A 21,568-nucleotide genomic window follows, 5' to 3' on the forward strand; every position below is an offset into this window, starting at 1 on the left:
TGAATAAGCAACAACAAACCATGATTGTAGTTGTGAGAGAAGTGTTGTGGGCAAAGACTTTGATCATTGGAGAGGGGAGGTAAGTGCTGCTTCTTCATGTTAAAATATATTTTAGTGTAGTAGGGAGTAAATACAAGTAAATGATTTTTTATGATATGAAAGTATGGAATTGAAGTAAACAGTATCTTGTTAAACATTATTCTTACTGATAAATAATAATCTACAAAAACGTCCCCAGGACGAAAGGTTGCCCTAACCCACATTCCATACAAGTCAATGTAGCCTACCAGTGGAATTCATTAAGCGCTAGTGTGAAAAGTGTGAAATGTTGTTCAGAAGTCAATTAAGTAGGGCGGATTTGGGGAATTTTCAAAATGTGTATGATCATTGAGGTTAGTTTAGCTAGCTTCTTCCGATATCAATTTCGATCACTTCTTTAATATTCCCACATTTCTTTCATTTCCGATGTGTAAAATTCTTAGATCTGTCTTGATGTCCGTGAAATGGTGCGAATTGTCATGTATGTGCTTTCCGAAGGCTGAATGCCGATTATATCTGATCATATTTTTGTGTCCTTTGTATCTTGTGAGGAAATTACGTATTGTTTGGCCGATACATATGGAAAGTACGGAATTGAATTAAACAGTATCTTGTTAAACATTATTTTTACTGATAAATAATAACCTACAAAAACGTCCCCATGACGAAAGTTTGCCCTCTTGGTTAGTCTCTTGATACATGAGTTAATAAACCCCTGACTTGGAGAAAAAGTATTTTTTGTTTAGGTCGCATTGCTCATGTTTTATTGTAGCGTCTTGATCGTTCCGAAGGCTACTTATAGACCTTGTTTATGGAAATGTTAGTAATATTGTATGTGTTCCTGTTCGCGGAGTTTAAGACAATATATTTTTATCTTTAATGTGTGTTATTTCTGCTGTTTTTCCTTTGTTTATTTAATAGCATATTCTCTGTGTCTGGGGGGTGGGTGTTAACTTTCACAGTTTGTTTTATTGTTTGTATTCCTTCACTGGAATCCGTTGTGTTTATTGGTATGGAATCGCATCTATGTAAACTTTGTGTGTGTGTGTGTGTGTGTGTGTGTGTGTGTGTGTGTGTGTGTGTGTGTGTGTGTGTGTGTGTGTGTGCGGGTGGTTGGTTTATTTGTCAATAGAGTGTAATGTCTAAGTGGACTTTCTGTATATTTTGTATGAGAGGTTGTCCCTATTTAGCTTATCGAGACATTTTTGTATGATATTTGTCACAAAAATGAGGAGGTCATTCCATACGTTTGTTTCATGAAAATAATCAACTTGCATTTGGTTCTATTACACAAAAACAACATCCACTCCCATCTCCAATGAACAGAATCATTGACCACAACACTTCCCTACTTCCCCTCCCCTCACTACAGAAAAAATTTAATTGCCTACGGAATCTTACTCACCCCATTACTTAGCTTCCGGGACTGGGCAAGGACACTGACCGCAGTCCAGACGCATTGTTGACGGTAACAGGCGATTAATTAACAGCCTTGGTAAGTACATAAACATTTCTATTAGTTACCTAATAATGTAACATTTGAGTACTGCTACAATAATATTTGTTATTACCGGTTATATTATCACCTACACTCAGTCACTGACAAGTTTTAGCAAAGCAATCCATATTGTACATATATACGAATGATTTAAAGTTTCTGACTTCTTGGTTGAGTGGTCAGCGTTGAGGCCTTCGGCTAAGAGGCTCCCGGTTTCGATTCCTAGCTTGGTCGGAGATTTAATCACTTATGATCAATTCTTATGGCTCGGGGACTGGGCGTTTGTGTTTCTTCATATACAGACAACACAACACACTACCAACGACCACGGAAACACGCAATAGTAATTACTTCCCTCCATACAGAGTTGGCGTCAGGAAGGGCATCCGGCTGCACAACGGGGCCAAATCAACATATGCGACATAGTTCGCACCGGCGACCTCACACTGTAGAAAAGCTGTAGAAGAAAAAGGAAATGCGCATTATTGAAAGTGATTTAATTGAATCTGAGGATGTTCCTGTAGAATAAAACATGCCATTCTTTGTATAATAGAATTCCTTACAGTTATGCTATATGTATAACCCAAATGCCACTCACTGATCACTATATCTCTAGATAAAAGAGGATGGTTGCCTAGTACTTCCTCTTATAACCATCACCTCTCTAGATCCAAAAGACGTAGAAATCTGAAATTAGGAACATCGGTTTACCTTCTAGCTTAGAGATGTACTAAGAAATAATTTTTCAAAATTCAATTTCTGTCCCTGACTTAGGCCCGCTGCTACAGTAGCATAGGCTAGCATAGTAAGAAATCAAAATTTTCGTAGGACAGCCAAAGCAAATTTAAAATCACGACGCGAGGATCAAATCTCGGTATGTCTCTATTGGCACTAAAACCAACTAACTGTTTTCGACATATCGGCACCACACTGCACAGCTCAACAATCAAGAGTTCTGAAGAGCACGTTTTGACAGATTCACGAACGATAAATCATCATTACAACTTCCGCTTGGGCAGATTGCATGAGACATGCAGAAAGATTGTCAGAAGTATTATTCTGTGAGGAAAGTTCACGGTACACATCTTATCTTCTTCTTTTGTATTATTCTTAACACTTTTCACCTTTTTGCGACTCACTTTGGTCACAACGCTTTAGATGTTCTACCAGGTTTTCTTTCCTGTGTACTCTAGTTCCTGTTTCTCACAGCTGATTGTATTTTCCTCTCGTTTTCCATAGTAGAATTCGTTAGGCATGGAGCTCATTTCTGTAATTGTACCTTTCGAAGGGAGCCGGTCTATCCCCTATATTATTTAATGTACCGCACTGACTCGCTGGCACCTCAGGTGGGGGTTAGTGTCGTACAGCACATTCGTAACACTGACAACAGTTTCAAATGTTTACTATGATGCTGTGAGGATACAGGGACAGAAACTTGGTTCAGTACCAATCTTACGTGTCCCATCACATACGCCGTCCACTGTGAAATTGTGGCTGCTGGTGAAATATGCCCTTATCATGTGGAGGTGTATCGTGAAGGGAATATGATAATACAGCCTGAAGGAAGGGCCATATTAGGTTTTGCCTTTCTGGTCCCAAGATATCATCGCATTTTGAACCACTCAAACGTCAGTACGTCCCTCTTCACCAACAACCAACCACTATTGCTAGCCCTGTCCTTGAATCAATGAATGTAATCAGCCGTGCAAGTAATTTTTGTCCAGTGTACTGCCGATGACAAAACTGACAATGAATTTCCTTTCACTGCTCATCGTCTTCTTTCGAAAAACAAATGTCTTTCTTTTGCGCCTGATGATGATCTGAATTACCCCTCCGACTCGAAAAGCAGTTCAAATGCTCTATCATCCAAAGAAAAATAAGGAGGGGAGAAAAAGCGATGTACTAAATTCACCAATATACCCTATATTATTCAGTGAGAGAATCTCACGGTGCTCACTGACTGGTTGTATGCAATTGTAATGCGACCTTCCAAAGTCGAGTGTGACGGGCAGTAGAGGCAAGGGGACCTGCCATTATCATGAAAACACCCCAACTCGATTGTGACTGGCAGTTGGCAAGGGAGTCTGCCATTAAAATGAAAATCCCTCAAACTCGGCTGTAACTGGCGGAGGGAAATGGGGCCTCTCATTGTAATGAAAACTCCCCAAATCGACTTTAACATGAGAAACGACGTATGACGACCGCCCCGTCGTGTTTCACGGATAATTCTAGGAGCAATGCAATGTAATGAAACCTTATTTACAATGTGCATAGTATATTACCTAGAGTTCCGTATACAATGTAGAATATCGTAGCGATGCACGGACACGTGAGCTAGTAATCTTGTATGTGCTGTGATAATTGTTTTCGACAGACTGAAAAAGCATTAAAGGTACCTTAACTAAGTCGACATTGGAAAGTATGGCTTCCTTCACAACAAATTTCTTCAAATACGCGCAACTTGCCACACTTCTAACCATCACAGACCAATGAGATAATAAATCCAGAGTGGTTACCTCGGTATGGGCCCGGAAGAGCGCAAGCACGCGCTGCCCGTGACGGAGTTTCACTAGCGAAGTTTTCGATCAGAAATCTCCCACTCTGTCTATTGGTAGGATGCACAGTGTTCTGCGTACTAACCTTGCTATAGAGCAGACCCAAAAATCGTCAAAGCAGTTAGTGGGACGCAAAACTAATAACATTATTATTAGATATGTCAACCTTCTGTCGGCAGACGTACTGGTACGTAAAGGTAACCCTAGAGAAAAAAAATGTTGGCAACTCGGCATCTCCAGAAACAATTGTTAGTGGGACTTTAAACCAGCAACTTACCTTGTGGACATTTTCTGTTGGAATAAATTATATTTCAGATATTCCCATTTGAACCCGGTTAGTTCAAGAGGTAGGGGCTGCCTGGCCGAGGCTGTAAAGGCGTGTTCGCTTCACCCGGAAGGGCGTGGGTTCGCTTCCCCATCAGGAAGTCCAAAAATTTAAGAAACGAGATCTCCACTTCCGGAGGAGCATATGGCCCTGAGGGTCTCTCAGACTACACCAAAAATGAGTACCAGGTAAATTTCTGGGGGCAAAGACGGCGGACCGTAGAGCTAGCCACATTACCCCATCAAGTGCCGAGGTTATAGATATTTTAAGCCTTTACTTTCCACCCCTCCAAGGTCCTTCATGGCATGAACGAAGATGACTTCGCTTTGCTTATAGTTCAAGACGTTCTTCGAATTCTAGATGCCGTTGTTATACGCTGCACTAGAGAAATTCATATACAGCTGACACGTTCGCCAGTATCCGGGGAAACATGTGCAACGGGCCGGAGTCTTGAGTGAACCACCCGCCTGAAGTTCAATGGAAAAGGAGTGTGTTTTGAGAGGAACTCTCACTTCTGGCAGCAAGTAATAGAGACAATATTCATTTAATGCATGATAATCTTGGAAACTCCAAAACTACAATTCCACTCCCTCTTCTTAAAAAGAATTCGCATTACCCAAAATGAAGAATTACTTATTATTCTTCGTAACTGCTTATACAAACCTATAAAACAAACATGTGACTGTGTAAATTGTAGAAAAGAAGTCAGTATAGATGTTAGCACTGTCAATTTCTGCTAAATAGGGCAGACTAAATTATTGACATTCTGAGAAATATACACATTACGTTCAACACGTTGCAACTGTCATAAGCAATACTACAAGCATACAAAATGAAATAACAAATGCAGTTATTAATACAAACACACATTTCTTCAAAGTAAATTAAATAAATAAGCAAAAGGATGAGTATGTTACCCCGCAGCTTTGCGCGTAAACATACGAAATGAACAAATAAGTATTTAAACCCGAGGAAAAGAACATAAAAGTAGTATTAGCATTGTACATCGTTGACAAATATAGGAAATAGAATTATATTTCCTGACAAAATAAAATAGGTTTCTATCTTAATTTGCTGTAACTATCGTAAGCAACGCCGGCCCCGTGGTGTAGGGGTAGTGTGCCTGCCTTTTACCCGAAGGCCCCGCGTTCGATTCTCGGCCATGTCAGGGATTATTGCCTGGATCTAAGGGCTAATTCGAGTTTCACTCAGCCTACGTGATTAGAATTGAGGAGCTATCTGACGGTGAGATATCACCCCCTGTCTAGAAAGCCAAGAATAAAGGCCGTGAGGAATCGTCGTGTTGACCACACGACAACTCGTAACAGGTACGCCTTCGGGATGAGCAGCGATCGCTTGGTAGGCCAAGTTCCTTCAAGGGCTCTAGTGCCATGGGGTTGGGGGGGGGGGATTTTCGTAAGCAAAAACACGGCGCTCATAACTACCAAACCACAAAGAGAAATGGTACAGAAACATACTGATTCTCGACTCATTCATTTGCTTCATTGTACACGATGAGAATGACATCCCTTTTAATAATAATAATAATAATAATAATAATAATAATAATAATAATAATAATAATAATAATAATAATCTCCGCCTTGTGGTGTAGTGGTAAGTGTGATTAGCTGCTATCCCCGACGGTCCGAGTTCGATTCCCGGCTCTGCCATGAAATATGACAAGTGGTACGAAGGCTGGAATGGGGTACACTCAGCCTCAGGAGATCAATTGAGTAGAGGGGGATTCGATTCCCACATCAACCATCCTCGAAGTGGTTTTCCGTGGTTTGCCACTTCCCCTCCAGACGAATTCCATGATAGTACTTAAGGCCACGGCCGCTTCCTTCCTTCTTCCTTGCCTATCAATTCCGATCTTCCCTCCGCATAGGACCCCTGTTCAGCGCAGCAATTGGGGCCGCCTCCTCCTCCCAAGTTATATCCCCCGACTCGATGTCTCACGCTCCAGGACACTGCCCTTCAGGTGGTAGAGGTGGGATCCGTCTTAGAGTTCGAGAGATGAACCAACACTGGAGGGTAAACTGATGAAGTAGTAAGGAAGAAACAAAGAAAAAATGATAATAACGGTGCGTGGACTCCGGAGCGGCCTCCTAGTCTTCCGGGTTGACATCCTGCAGGCGACCTACGCGTCTGTGAGGATGATTTCTAATGTTGAGGACTGCACAAACCCCAGCCTCCAAGCCAGAGAATTCAGCTAATGAAAATACCTGACCGGTCCAGGAATTGAACCCAGGACTCCCCGGAACAAAGTCCAGCGTGCTAACAACTTAGCCATAGAGTCGTACGTTTTCGGAGATAATCGCAATCTTCTGTCTTGTACAGAAATACCCGCCTTACTTATGTTCCTTTCGCTGAAAATATTGGTAAAATTTTGGTAGGTAGCGGGAACACAACGAACACTTAATTTTGTTTCCCCATGTTGATATTTTCCCCGTCAAGAAGTAAATACTTCTTCCACAATTTTAACGTCAATGGACACAGAGAACTACATCCTAACTTCATTGCTACCTAGACGAAGTGTCTCGTCAAAGTCAGGTCAGTTAGACTTTTTCTCTGACGGCTCTTCTGTCTGATTTTCTGAAAATTTACGTTGACGTATTGAGCCCGTAATTCTACATTGCTGAAATTTCAACTACAAGATGGAGCGCATCCATATTTTTTATTGCAAGCTCATCTCGCGTTCCGTGGCATGACAAATCACAGCGGGAGGCGACCCACCAAAACATTCGAACGAGGTCGGAACATATCGGAAGACCTCGCGTAATTAATAATGAAATTCTGGCTAATAATCCTCATTGTGTGATATTTCGCCACTGTCATTAACAAATAAATTAATAATTAGGAGTTTAGGAAATAATTGATGAAGCTAAATTTCATAGGGTGGAAATGTGTATAAATAAGCTTGGCGAGAATGTAGCATCTATTTTGGCCGAGAGGAACATACGTATCAAGGACATATTGTCAAAATGCGCGGGAACCATTGTGAATAAAATTAATAAATCACGCTCGTTAAAGAGACAGGAATAATCAGAGAACAACACCATCGTGCCTGGAAAATTAGATGGAATAACTGGAGTGTCTCAAAGAAATGGGCCCAGAGGTCATCAAATGGAATGATTGCACCACAGTAGATAACGCCAAGCAGAGCGTCCCCAGAGAATGCATAAATACCCCCTACTTAACCAAAAGAGTCAGTCATCATTCAATTGTCCGAGAGGGTGAACCTACGTCAGGTGACATTAAGAAGAAGACTTAAAGTGGGCGAAGTAGACTTGAAGAATCTCTAAAGCCAGTTAATGTGTTTTGCTTCGTGACGAGTGTAGAATCAGTGTATTTATAAGGTATTATTTAAGCGAAGAATGTGTCCCGCAATTTGCGAGTGGCTAAGTCCAGAGGTGGTTGGAGAAAGATGAAGCCGAAATAATGCCACGCCAAAAGGGCGCAATTACAATTACAGGTCTGTCTGACTTAAACGTTATGTTTTCTAGTTAGAGATGTAAATGGTTTTCCCTTTAAATTAATTAGTGAAATGAAATGACATATAGCATTTAGTGCCGGGAGTGTCCGAGGACATGTTCGGCTCGCCAGATTCAGGTCTTTTGATTTGACACCCGTAGGTGACCTGCGCGTCGTGATGAAGATGAAATGATGATGATGACGACACATACACCCAGCCCCCGTGCCAGCGAAATTAAGGTTAAAATTCCCGACCCTGCCGGGAATCGAACCCGGGACTCCTGTGACCAAAGACTAGCACGCTAACCACTTAGCCATGGAGCCGGACAATTAATTAGTGTATAAATCATAACATCGCGTTGTATATGTGGCGTGTGTAATTAAGTATGTTGCGATGACGATGAAGTGTCTTTTCGTTATTCCATTGCGGACGCGAATTTTCTGTTATTTAGGTCAGCGCGCGAGACTTTCAACTGTGTTTAAATTTCTTAAAACATTAAAATAAAATAAAAGTGAAGTTAAGTGTTGCAATGAAATAATGCTCGGGCCGGTAAAAGTTACAATAATGATAATGATAAAATCACCATGAATGTGATAAAGTCAAATGACGACGTATCCAAAAATAACAATAATATTCACGTCAGGATAAAATTGAGATAATAATGTTTTCAACAGTTAGGTAAGCGAGATTTGCGGTATGTATCGAAATCCAGTGAAGTATGATAAATTTTGGCATGTTTAAATTTAAAATTTGTGACACCGCATATTTGTGACGTAGAAAATCACGGCATTCTATTTTGCTCATATGGTCCAGAAAAATTTTGAGAAGTTAATGGTGAGACCATTATAAAGTTGTGTCGTCATGTGATCGCTAGTGTTTAAATTTTTCAAGCAAGAAGAAAATGGATTGTAATTGAAATGAAATATTATGAGAACAATTCGGAAGATGTTAAAGGCAGAGTAAGCCTGCATTTTATGATTGATGTAGAATAAGCTGAACGCCGAGGATAAGAGGCCTTGTAGATCGACGGAGAGGAATTTTTGTGACATCGTGTACAGGTTGAGGTGTGATATTTCTGAGGCGGGCTGTGAAAGAGGAGCAATGTTCTTTAGCAATCCATGACGATTGAAGAATGTAATGCTTGTCAAATCCAAGTGAGCGCGTTGTAACATCTATTTTAAATATAAGTTGATGTTCCCCGTGATTACTATTCTATGTAAGACCGTAGGTAACGGCATTAGGTCTAAGTGACGGTTCTATTTGACACCAGCGAAGTGCATGTTTGTGATAGCCGGCCTCACGAACAAAATTAATTCTGACACACGATCAAGATAATAATTATTGTAAATTGAATTCTATTCTGTACCCTTACGAGACGAAAATATCACTGACTGGAAACATTGGGGGTGTGAAAATGAATTTTATTAGAATGAGTCTTTAGCTTGCTTAGGTTGATGAGAAGTTTTTTCACTGGACACTTCGTGGTGATACCTCTTTGGAGTGTTGACATGGTACGTCAGTTGGAGCCTCACACTCGACTAATGCCTTGAGTATCGTGATGGTAGTGATTATTGATTTCAGTAATATTACGTAACACAAAACAAGAGATGAGTTTATTTTTATTTAGCGAATTTCACCGCATGTGTTTAAATTGTAACGAGGAATATAATGAACTATTAGAACATGTCATTTAATTACGATTTCACACTTTGTTTTAGGAAATAGACACAGTAATATTTCCAGGTTCGAGTTCATTTTTGTAGTGAAGTTCACTTCATGTGTTACAGAGTTTCAGCGAGGATCAGATTTAAATGTCCAGACATTGTGTTAAAGTTTCGATTTCGTCTGACAGTGTTAATGAGGTGTTGATACCATAACATCGGCTCAACGATAGATTTAGGATGCCGCGTGTATTATATAGCTTAAGGATGTGTAGACACTGTAACGTGACTCAACGACAGGATTAGGACGTCGTCTGTACATAGCGAAATCATAGGTTAGGCATTTTTGCGAATCGACTTGAACTATGTTAGTGTTTGCAGTAGTGGATACGAATGTGGAAGATATTAGCAGGTACAATTTAGGCCATGTTTCGGCATAAATCTTACTAGCCGGAAGGTGCTCCCTTAATAGTGTTCCATCAGTAGCGGCATGAAAGGGCTGTCCCACATGGAAACCTGGCTAATGGAGACTGATCACTACTGCTTAGCCGCGTGTGTTCAAGTTCGATGAATTTTTGTTTTCTATTTCCTTTTCATTACTTTAATATTAATTTTTCGGGTGTCCGGTATATTATGCTAGTGCCATGTGTTGACACTTAGTTGATTTATGTGGGATCTACACTGCGAATGCGGTTTAGATTCGTCAGCTGTTAATATATTTCATTTTCATTTTTTCGATATTGACATTATTTATGTGAGACGTTGATCTACCGATCACTTGTAGTTTGGTTTCATGGGACAAGTTTAGGTAGACGGATTTGTAATTGTAGTCGTGGTTATAGAAAATTGGAAAGATTTCCTGTTGTTTGTCTTATATTGTGGACTTACATTTTAACGAATTTGACAACGTAACTGTTTCATAACCTGAAAGTTGGTTTAGTAAAAACATTTTCAAGTGATGTATCACTTTTCTTTAACTTCAGTGTTTGGCATTTATTCTAAATGCATAACGAATTAATGTTTTCTGCATTTAGCAGTTATCTTCCTTCAGAACGATGTAACGTAAGATCTCATCGGATCAAGTGTTGTTGGTTCCTTCTGAGCATCTGTTCGGGGGTGATGCATGTTTCGGCATCAGGAATCCTCTGTAAATTAAGGGCGTCATGAGATGACAATGCATGGTGGAATTTTAATTTTTATTTTGACAATTGTTGTTAACTTGTAATGAACACCAAGCTTTCAAGTAACATTTCGCAACCTATCCAAATCAACTGATAGTCGATTTGAGTCGATTAAGGATCCATTCGGGGGATGTTCCAATATCCGCTAGGATAGTCGACTGTTGGATAACATGAATTAAATGTAAATCTAGAATTCTACTTGTTGAATATCAGATTTACCACGGATCGTGCGGATTAACTCTCAGTGTTATCGTTTGGATCAATGTTGCCCGATCTTCAGGTTTTCTGTTCTTTTCCTGGCTTTTGCTGTCCGCGAACTTTACATTGCGTTTTCATTCTTTGGAAGACTGGTATAAACAATTTCAATATAACTTTACCACTTACGTTCTGCATTGTGGCTTCGTGATAACATGTTGAGAAAAATTTAACTGACTTCCCTTGCATATTTAACAAACAAATTATCGTGATTTACATTCAATAAATATTTTACTAAGCACATTTTTTCTCCACATTTGAAGTAGTTATGCTCCTCTGAACCCTATCGATTGGTCGGTGAAGTGACAGGAAAAAAGAAAAAACCTCGCAACGACCCCAAGATCCAAGAGTATTGCTCTACTGAAGCAGCCGAGGCAGACGACGAACGATGGAACGGTAAGCTCAAGGGTTCAGTATGAGCGATACTAATAATTTCCCAGTTTTACATTGTTTATGACCTATTTAGGCTACACGTTTTAACTTTACTTATTTAATCCGGTTACCCTGAAGGGTAGGATCTTCCCCCGGACTACGCGAGGGATCCTAATTATATAGCCTCACGAGCAATGCCATGGAGCGTGAGACATTTGGTCAGAGATACAGCTGGCGAGGAGAACTAATACCTCAGCCAGGCGGCTTCACCTGCTATGTTTAAGATTAGCCCTGCGGGAGATGGGGAAATTAGAAGGGACAGGTAAGGAAGAGGGAAGGATGCATCCGTGGCCTTAAGTTAGGCACCAACTCGGCATTTGCGGTGAGAGGAAGTGGGAAACAACGGAAAACCATTCCGAGTATGGTTTAGGTGGGAATCGAATCCCCTCTAATCAGTTAACCTCTCGAGGCTCAGTGGACCCTCATTTCAGTGCTCGTCCCACTTTTCAAATTTCGTGGCATAGCCGGGAGTATAACTCAGACCTCCGGGGGTGGCACACCAACTACTACACCACAGAGGCGGACGATTTAAGATTGAACTTTTCAAAATTCTTCTTTCTTCTCAGGCGACAACATGTTTAAGTGACGGAAAGGTGGCCACAGAAATGGTGCTATGTTTTTCACGTGATTGTCACCAATGGATTAAGGGGTATGAAATAACGTGCTCATTTTTCCAGTGTCTTCAGCCTGAAACATCACAAAGTGGAGTTAATAGCTATAGGTCTTAATTGTATATATTCATAGAAATAAGTATTCACACACTGCAGTATACAGAAGTAAATAATTTTTCCGCTGTGGGAGCAAAAATACTCATTGGATTTGTAACATGTACGTTTTTCATTCACAACTGTACCTCTACAGGTAGAAAAGAAAGCATTTGTAAAATATACAGAATGAAACTGCCGAGTGCTGTTCTGCACTGTGAAATAAGTATTCATACACTGACAGAACATACAACTCATAATTACACCACGACCGGTTTAAAACTTCGTATGCATATCACTCCTATGCCATTCCCGTAACAGTCATTCTTTCAAAGCTGTCTTACTAGGAATTTTGTATTTTCTCACTCTAGATTCAAATTCGCTCTTCATGTGCTCGATTTGGTTTAGGTCCGGACTCTAGCTGGAATTTTGAGAGCGTCTGGCGTGTGGTACTGAAACCAGAGATGTTCAATTCCCGCTATTTGTTTCGGTCATTGTCTTGATGAATGTACTGTATTTACTTCTTACAAGTCCCAAGGTATCAACATCTTGCTGTAAATTATCTTTGAGAATATTCAAATATAATTTTTTTCACAATTCCGTCAATAAATACAAGTTTCCGGAGGCCTCCATACATCGTCAAACCATGACTCCACCACCTACGTGCTTTACCGCGGTTTGAACATTTTGAGGGTATAACTCAGCATTCTCCTCCAAACCAATACCCTACCATCGCTGTGAAAGGTATTAAATTTACACTCAACCGTAGGTAATACCATATCCCCGAAATATACTTTTGATACATATTGTTGCGTGAATTCTAATCGAAATTTCTTGTTCTTATCAATATAGGGTTTTCGTCTACATACCCTGGCTCTGTAGCCCAAACGATAAAGAAAGATACGGATTGCCATTCGAGTGATCCCCTTTCCGAACTGGTCACACACATGTGCAGATGGTGCAGACGCTGAAAATTTAGAGGTTTTACTGATCATTCCTAGCAGGATTTTAGTCTCTCTTGTCATAAACTACTAAAAACGACCTATTCTTTCACCGTCAGTTATTGTTTTCCTGTTCTTATATAGCTTAATGATTGACTGCAGAGTCGCTCGACTTGTTCCAATTGTACTTGAAATATTTCACAATTTGATTCGTTTTAAAGGTATTGGGGGACAGCAATGTTTGTTTCCTCCACAGCCGTTTCCTTCGCTTTACGGTCCACTCTCCTGTTCCACAGTAGACACGTCTTGCCATTTAATACTTCACGGTACACCACGCGACTACACTAAGTGTTCCTTATTCCATGGAGTTGGATGAGCCGTTGTTTTACACTAACTGACAGAGCAAATGCAACACCAAGAAGGAGTGGTCAGAACTTTATGCCAATTGTAGACTGACGTCACTGAGGTATGCTCATGATGTGAAATGCGCCGCTGTGCTGCGTACGTAGCGAACGATAAATGGGACACGGCGTTGGCGAATGGCCCACTTCGTACCGTGATTTCTCAGCCGACAGTCATTGTAGAACGTGTTGTCGTGTGCCACAGGACACGTTTATAGCTAAGAATGCCAGGCCGCCGTCAACGGAGGCATTTCCAGCAGACAGACGACTTTACGAGGGGTATGGTGATCGGGCTGAGAAGGGCAGGTTGGTCGCTTCGTCAAATCGCAGCCGATACCCATAGGGATGTGTCCACGGTGCAGCGCCTGTGGCGAAGATGGTTGGCGCAGGGACATGTGGCACGTGCGAGGGGTCCAGGCGCAGCCCGAGTGACGTCAGCACGCGAGGATCGGCGCATCCGCCGCTAAGCCGCCAAGCGGTGGCAGCCCCGCACGCCACGTCAACCGCCATTCTTCAGCATGTGCAAGACACCCTGGCTGTTCCAATATCGACCAGAACAATTTCCCGTCGATCGGTTGAAGGAGGCCTGCACTCCCGGCGTCCGCTCAGAAGACTACCATTGACTCCACAGCATAGACGTGCACGCCTGGCATGGTGCCGGGCTAGAGCGACTTGGATGAGGGAATGGCGGAACGTCGTGTTCTCCGATGAGTCACGCTTCTGTTCTGTCAGTGATAGTCACCGCAGACGAGTGTGGCGTCGGCGTGGAGAAAGGTCAAATCCGGCAGTAACTGTGGAGCGCCCTACCGCTAGACAACGCGGCATCATGGTTTGGGGCGCTATTGCGTATGATTCCATGTCACCTCTAGTGCGTATTCAAGGCACGTTAAATGCCCACCGCTACGTGCAGCATGTGCTGCGGCCGGTGGCACTCCCGTACCTTCAGGGTTGCCCAATGCTCTGTTTCAGCAGGATAATGCCCGCCCACACACTGCTCGCATCTCCCAACAGGCTCTACGAGGTGTACAGATGCTTCCGTGGCCAGCGTACTCTCCGGATCTCTCACCAATCGAACACGTGTGGGATCTCATTGGACGCCGTTTGCAAACTCTGCCCCAGCCTCGTACGGACGACCAACTGTGGCAAATGGTTGAGAGAGAATGGAGAACCATCCCTCAGGACACCATCCGCACTCTTATTGACTCTGTACCTCGACGTGTTTCTGCGTGCATCGCCGCTCGCGGTGGTCCTACATCCTACTGAGTCGATGCCGTGCGCATTGTGTAACCTGCATATCGGTTTGAAATAAACATCAATTATTCGTCCGTGCCGTCTCTGTTTTTTACCCAACATTCATCCCTTTCGAACCACTCCTCCTTGGTGTTGCATTGTCACTGTCAGTCAGTGTAATTTCAACTAATCGCGTGTATTAATACTTTGTTCCCGGTTGGATGCCGTACGAAATACAAATTCGTATTTTCATAAAACATTTCCTTGACGCCCGGTCTAGAAAGCCAAGAAAAACGGCTGAGATTATCTGTCGTGATGACCACATGACACCTCCTAATCTAAGCTTTCGGGCTGAGCAGCGGTCGCTTGGTAGGCCATAGTCCTTCGGAGCTGTTGCGCCATGGGGTTTGGTTTCGTTTCCGGGACGCATGATTAGATATATAGCCAATGACTTTGTTGAGTCATGGCACATCATGGTACGCATTGGGTTGGATGCATTTTTTATTTACTATAAAAACATTCACTTTGACTTGCAGTGCATGCTGTATGAAAAATTCTTCCCATGACTGTGTATCAGAACCGTGCTTTTTAAGTAGAAACCAACCTGACAATCGCCTTCTGTTTCCTCCGTATGATTAAACAACTTCTGTTGGCAGAAAACCCAAATGAAGAGGAGAATATATTCTCCTTCCAGTCTGTCTGTCCTTTAAAGTTATCAGAAAATCGTTCTTTGGGCAAAGCCTTGGTTGAAGCCTTCCACTGTGGACCCCTTCTTTTCCCTACCTAGTAGCGTTCGAATACGTCGTGTTCATTAAGGGACTGCAGCATTTTAACGAGTACTCCATCGTCTCTACTTCCATAGTCAATTTTAGTTGTGTTACCAAATCACTGTTTATTTCAAATTAATCAAGGTGCATTTGGATACTTCGATAGTCAAATACACCAGTCGAAGTCTCTTACAATCTAGTTAATTCCTTTCTATCTTCGCTTCAAGTGCTTTAGAATGGTAATGATGCAATTTGAAGAATAGGCTAACCTTATGAAATCGGAGAATCACGATTCAATATTCGCCCCTTGGTATGAGACAAATGTTATATTCTTTAGTCCATTCTGATGAATTTTAAGTCATTCTACGTTGGTTTCTATTTTTTCCCTAATATTTAATCCAGGTGTGTCTTTCGGAAATTCAGCCGTGTAAAGCACATATATTGAAAGGTCCAACTGTCAGATATGTGGTGGGACGTAACTTAACATACCGTCTGTATTTGTTAGCCCATATATCTGTTGTAAGCCTCCTTTACTCGAGGTGAAAACTCGCCCTTTACTTGGTTGGCAAAGTTGTATATTTCACGTGCAACTGCACTTTTGGATAGTAGGATGTCCTCAGCAGCTACAACTCCGTACATCGCATCCAGTCTGAGCAGCTGGTTTGCCAGATTAATGAAGTACTGTATTTTCCTTTTATAATTTACAAAGGTCCTAAGTCGAGGGTACAGAAAAGTAAACATGCCTTCAAAATATCCTCCTTGTCTTCTTTGGGACTGAATATGGCACACATATGTCTCCTGAGAAACGAAATGGAACTACTTTTGTACGCTAATATGTCAAAATATTGCAGATAATTAACATACCAACGCACTTAATTGTCAGTAGGTCCACAATTTGATGAAGGTTTTACCTAAACATAACTTGAACTATTATGTTTTAAACATTACTGAAAATGTGAATATTATCATTCATATCGAAAAATGAAGCTCCGAGAAGGAAACCATAATTTACTTTCATCGATTACAGATGTTGAAAAACATTTAAGACTTTCGGGCCATTTCAATCGTGAAATTACCAGCGTTTCACCCCAGTGTAGCACTGGCCGCCAGCTTCTTCGAAAGGTGTAGCAATCCAACTGATTAACGCATCTGTTATTTCAAGAGTAACTAAAAAGGTGTACCTGCTGTCTCCCGAATCCGATGATATTATTTTTGTGAGGCCAAGGAAATCATTCATTTTCACACCCTTCGTTAGCTTTACCGTTCCTTTTTACAAAGCCCTCATTATTTGAAGTGTTAGATCTCTTCAACTTTGTCGTCTGATTGCTGTCGCCTTTTCCATATATGTTGCAGTTTGTAGTAAGCCTACACGAGAAAACTTTCAATACTCCTTCGGTCTCCCTGTAAGCTCCTGGTCCTTTGAGGTGACTTTGAAATCATTTGCACCTTAAAATCCGCTCATGGAGGAGCATACACAAAACTTGAAATTTGGTTGAAATACCTTAAGTCGTCAGTCTGTAATAGAGGAACACAATAAGCTAAAACACAAGTCGAATCGAAAGATAAAAAATTTTGGTATCGTCTTCAGTTGATCTGAAAGGGAAAAATATCCATACAAAATGTGACAGAAACGAATGCACGGATATCGCACCTTGTAGAATATTATTAACCTCGTGAGGCCCAGAACATTTCTCTTTTGGTCAAATGTCATAAAAGTGTATATTTTCTTAACAGTATCTTGGTGGGAGACAGTGAAGCATATCACACCAAGGTAAATGAATTCCCCCAAAAATGGAACACCAACAAAAGGTCAATTTTATTTATGTCTTTTGAGAACTCCGTACTTGCTACCATACAGCAAAACCTCTGCGTTTACGACCTAACAAGGAAGATGTTTTGATATAGACTACTCTCCTCCCATAAACTTAATTTTTGCACTGTTTTAAAGAGATTGGATATTCTATACTTACTTTAAATTCTTCCTGCACGTAGAGGCTGACCGAAGGCAAAGAATAAACAATGCAGGTAATATTGATTAAAGAAGAAATAATTTGTAAAGAACCCGAAAGATTAAAAACGATTGTGTAATTAGAAATTAGATCTTTGCTATAACTGTACTGATTATGAGTGCCCTTCACTGAAGTCCAAAACGGTAACAAGCTGAGATATTTTTTAGCAAATCAGGGACCAGTGGCATCATTACCAGTTTCCTAAGATGGTCGCAGGTGGAATTCCAACCAATGGATGTTGACGTTTTGAAGACACCTGTCATAACCCTGTGATTCGATTTCCAGTTCAGTGGATATAATCAAGATATACAGTGATATAGTCCGGCTCCCTGGCTAAAAGTTTATCGCGCTGTCCTATGGTCACAGTGTTCTCAGGTTCGATTCCAGGCAGGGTGGGGAATTTTACCATAATTGATTAATTCCTCTGGCACGGGGATTGGGTGTATGTGTCCTCTTCATCATCATTTCATCTTCATCACGACGTGCAGGTCACTTACGGGCATCAATTCAAAAGACCCGCACCTGGAAAGCCGAACTTGTCCTCGGTTCTCGGACACTCCCACCTCTAAAAGCAATACGCCATTTCATTAAGCGGTGTATATTTACAATAACAGGCAATGACATCTTCCATAAAAGTACACCTCGATCTTGCATGTTAGATTGTTATTTCCAAATAATAGGCAAAGAGTTGTCTAGTTGTATGGCTCCGGTCAAGAAAGGTACTTCATAAAACATGACGACGTATTCCCATCCTCCTATACACAACCACGGTCATCACCTCCTAGCAAGAAACGTACTTTATAAAACATGGCGACATGTTCCCATCCTCCTATATACAGCTCTAGCAAATGTACCCGTGCTTCGCTACGGTATTCTACATTGTATACGGGTATGGAAATAAATTACGGTAGTTGCAGTGAATACGATTTTTTAAATTCTATGTCTCATAGCGTTATCCTAGAAACAGCATAGGGAAGCCCACAAACGTTGTTTCCAATGTAAAGTGCGAGTTGCGCTGTTGTGATTATAACTGCCATTCGCAATCCAGTCGGGAATGTTTATTATAATGTCAGGCCCTATTGCCTACTGCGCGGTCACAATAAATTTGGGGAGTTCTCGTTACAATGGCAGGCCGCATTTTCTACTTCCAGACAGATTACAGTTGAGGAATATTTATTATAATGGCAGGCACTTTCCCTACCGCCAGTCAAAATTGAGCTGTGGTGTTATCATTATAATGACAGTCCCACTTTTCTAATGCCATTCAGCTAACTGCCAGTCACACCAAGTTGGTGAGTTTCCATTATAATAACAGTCCACTATGTCTAACATCAGTAACATTTTTTCCCTTTAATTCCAGGTGGAACATAGGGCCTTGACGAATTTTCTCCAGCTTGTTCCATCTGCCGCCAATGCCTTCACCTCCCTTCATGTCTTGTTAACTCCAGTAATCTCCTTGTATATGGTTCTCTTCCAGGTAACCCTCTGTCTGCCTTGTCTGCGACTGCCTTGTGGATTCCATCTCAATGCCTGCCTTGTGACACTTTCCTGTGGTATTCTCCAGGTGTGCCCAATCAATCTCCATTTTCGTCTCATTATCTACACCTGTATGGGACTTTGACTTATGGCCTCATAAAGGTCTTTGTTTGAGATGGTCTTAGGCCACCACATTCTCATAATGTACCCCAAACACCGATTTACTAAAGTCTGTAACCTTGTATAATGTCTTTGGTCACTTTCCAGGTCTCACTTCCATACAGTAACACAGATTTAACATTTGAGTTGAATACCCTTAGCTTCGTTTTTATACGAATGTCAGGGGATCTTGCGATTTTACGATAAGACGCGTAATTTAGCGGTCTAAACGGTTGGTCCGATACATATTTTCTTGTATCTCATCTAATTTTGGATAAGATTGAGTGAAAGACGTTGAATAGGGTGAAAATTGGTTAAGGTTTTCTCACAGGGTATTTGTGTGATAGGTACAGACATAGAATTTGCCTCGCATATGGATACTGGGTGGGCCAATGTTTGCGTAGAATTTGATGATTCTGTCTTTCACATAAGTGATTCAAATTATCAGTTATACGTGTAGAAGTGAAAAAGGTACGTACAGTCGAGAAAGAGAGACAAATCTAACGTATAAGGGATAGAAATACGATAAAAAGTCATAGGCCCAAAGATGTAGATCACTCCAAATTGAACCCAGATTGCGCCATCCATTTCGCGATACGATTTACCGTTTAGCTACCAAATACCTCGAAAGGAAGGTCTACACCGCACTTAAAATTTCCTCCATATTTCGATGCATTTCGGGGGTAAAATATTAAAAATTTGAACATCTCCTAATTTTTCCCTCGGTTACAGGTTATAAGTATAATTTTGCCAAATTTCAAATTTCTAGCTCGTCTGGAAGATTGTGCCGTCATCTTGATTTGGAGAAGGGAGTTAAAAGTAAAGACATTCAAGAAACTTTTAAGCTCATGAAACCTTCTGGTTATCGTTTTGAATAAATATATTCGACTGCCTTCTTATACTGCGCCCCAAATTTGAAACACCCAGCGTGGCCCCCTCAGGGAATTTTGAGGAATTTCGATTTTTCAAAGGATGCTGAAGTCATTAGCTTCTCCGGCACAGGTTTTAAGTTTCTAAGATGCCTGCTAGTACATCATTAATTCACGTATATTTTCATTTTGTACCATAATATGTATACAGTACAGTATATATGGACCGCTCCAAACCGACTTCCATTTATTAATATAGATTATACTTCACCCAGTTCCTTAGGAGTTCTAGGGGCGTCGTGCCCCCACAGAATTTATTCCAGATAGTAGGTAATATTTATTAGCCCACACCCCAAAGCGAACTTAACTTGTACTTTAAAAATATCCGGAGTGCTACTATTCATCTCAGCGACCCCGAAAAATATGGGTAGACTCTATTTTCGATATTATTTATATCACTTCCACCTCGTCCCCCACCCCGAAGGGGGATGAACTTGGACTTTAAACAAATATAGAGTGTCTATTCAATTCAGAGTCCTCGCCAACTATACACACCACACTATTTTCGATTATTTTATATCTCACCTCCTCATCCCCCACCACTCAGGATGCTAATTGTGTCTTACCCCCACGCGATTAGTCCTCTGATAGTAATTCATATGTGTACAAAGTTTAGTTGAAATCGCTCCAGTAGTTCAAGAAACTATGGATTCGACTCTAATATACTTCGTTTTCAGTTATATTTATATCTCACCCACTCCCCTGGGGATTCAATGGGATTCTAGAGGTGTAGTGGCCCAGCAGCATTTTTCAATGACAGTTAATAATATTTGTACAAATTTACTTGACAGATATGCTGGAAAATACACGCACACATACATAATCTCAGTCATTGTGGTCACTTGTTTTTTCACCCTTTTTAACCCCCTATACCGAAGAGGGATGAAGATGGACTTTAAAATTATCCGGAGTGATACTATACATTTCAGCTACTACGGAAACTGTGGATTCGACAATATTTCCGATTATTTTTAAATCTCACTCACCCCCTTGCCCTCCACTCACGAGAGGGGTGAACTTGGACTTAACAAATTTCGGAGTGTACTATTCATTTCAGCGACCCCAAAAATGTGGATTCGACACTATTTTCGATTATTTTTATATATAACCTCCCTGACCCCAATCCTTAGGATGCTAGGAATGGTTTACCCCACAATACCCGTCTCCAAATAGTAATTCATAAGTGTACCAAATTTGGTTGAAATTGTTCCAATGGTTTAGGGGGAAGAATGAAACAGCTGCAGTCTCCGCGACCTGTATAAATGGGACGCGATAATTCGGCACAACACAGCCTTATCCCCCAGACGAACCAGGACGATTGGATGATGGAAGTTGGTGCTACGATCCAATATTGCGGAATCAAAGATATTAATTACAACTCTACTGAATTACGGTGAGAATAACTTTGAAATATTTCCGTAGTCACTGCGAACTCAGTCGTGAAATCGAGATGTGCGATAATTTAAATATCTCAAGGTGATTGACATATTTATGCTGATAGCCAAGTTAAAATCTTAAATAGTGCATC

The sequence above is a fragment of the Anabrus simplex genome, chromosome 1 (assembly GCF_040414725.1).
Source record: "Anabrus simplex isolate iqAnaSimp1 chromosome 1, ASM4041472v1, whole genome shotgun sequence".
NCBI classification, from domain to species: domain Eukaryota; kingdom Metazoa; phylum Arthropoda; class Insecta; order Orthoptera; family Tettigoniidae; genus Anabrus; species Anabrus simplex.